We start from the raw sequence: 1,623 nt of genomic DNA on the forward strand, positions 1-1,623 counted from the left end.
CGGGAGAGGCCACAGCAGCGAGAGGCCCGCGTACAGCAAAAAAAAAAAAAAAAAAAAAAGGGTGAATTTTATGATAAGTGAATTACATCTCAGTTTTAGAACAATAGCAGTGAACAAATGCCATCACTTCCCATGGTTTTACTGGTTCTCAAAGTGTGGTTCCCTGGTCAGGATCTTCAGCAACATCTGGGAATGGGTTAGAAATGCACATTCTCAGGCCCCCGCCACACCGACTGAATCAGAACCTCTTGTGCTGGGGCCTGACACGGTTTAACAAGTTCTCCAGGTGCTTCTGGTGCCCAGTAATGTTTGAGAACCACTGCCTTGAACAGCCACCCTGATTCCTTCTGTTACCAAACTGAGGTTTGGTCACTCATCTTTTAAGAATCCAATGTTGAGAGACAAATGTTGGGTAAAAGGAAAGATTAGCTTTATTGAGGAAGCTGGCAATCCTGCAGAGAAGGTGGACTTATGTCCCAAAGAACCAATTCCCCCTTGTCGACTGGGGGCAAGAGCTTTTAAAGGGGAGTTTCAGGGGTTCACAGGCGGGGTTGAGGGGCCATATGCAGAACAGCACAGTCAGCTCTGACAGTAGTCTTGAAATTGCTCACGCGGAGGTCTGATCAGTGTCATCTTGATTCTTTTGAGTACAGTTAATCTTCGACTCCAGGGTCAGTTTGTTCCCATTTCCTTGAGGCCAGTTCTTGGAATTGTGCAAGATGGAGCAGCTTATGTCTCATGGCTACAGTCTAGTCATCATGTAGTTAACTTCTTCCTCCTGGTCGGGGTTTCAATATCTGCAAAGCAGCTCAAAGGATATGGATCAGAATATTATCCATAGCCCTTAAGGAGGAACTAAAGTTCCTTGATTTTGTTTAATGGTTAACCTATTATTATTTTGTCTTATTTGACTATTTTCCTCTGTTCCTGAATTTTCTCATTTCTCTGATTAAATTTATTCTTTGGCTAAAGTTCTTCCAGACAAGAGGCAGGTGGAGGACAAGGGGAGGGTGGGTGTCTGTCCCAGGAAGGCCCCATAGGGTCCTGCGCCATTACACTTTCTTCTTTTCATTGCTAGGCATACATACATACATATATATATATACACACACACACACACACACACACATCAGGCTTAGTGAGGTATAATTCTGTACCATATAATTCACCCATTTGAAGTGTACAGTTCAGTGAGTTGGTATATTCACAGAGTTGTTCAGCAATGAACACAATTTTAGAATGTAATCATCATTCCCAAAACAAACCCTGTTGTACCCATTAGCATTCGCTCATCTCCCCACAGCTCTAGGCAAACACTACTTTCAGCCTCTGTGGATTTGCCTATCCTGGACATTTCATAGATGTGGAATCATACACTATGTAGTCCTTTGTGCCTGACTGCTCTTAATTAGCACAGTGTTTTCAAGATTCATCTGTGTTGTAGTTTGTGTCAGCACTTCATTCCCTTTTATTACTGAATAATATTCCATTTTATGGGTACACCACATTTTTATCCATTCATCCATTGAGGAGCATTGGGTAAGTTCCACTTTTTGGCTACTCTGGACAATGCAACCATGAACTTTCATATGCAAGTTTTGTGAGCGTTGCTGGAGTTTTTGA

Source organism: Physeter macrocephalus, chromosome 14 (genome assembly GCF_002837175.3).
Source record: "Physeter macrocephalus isolate SW-GA chromosome 14, ASM283717v5, whole genome shotgun sequence".
Classification (NCBI taxonomy): Eukaryota; Metazoa; Chordata; class Mammalia; order Artiodactyla; family Physeteridae; genus Physeter; species Physeter macrocephalus.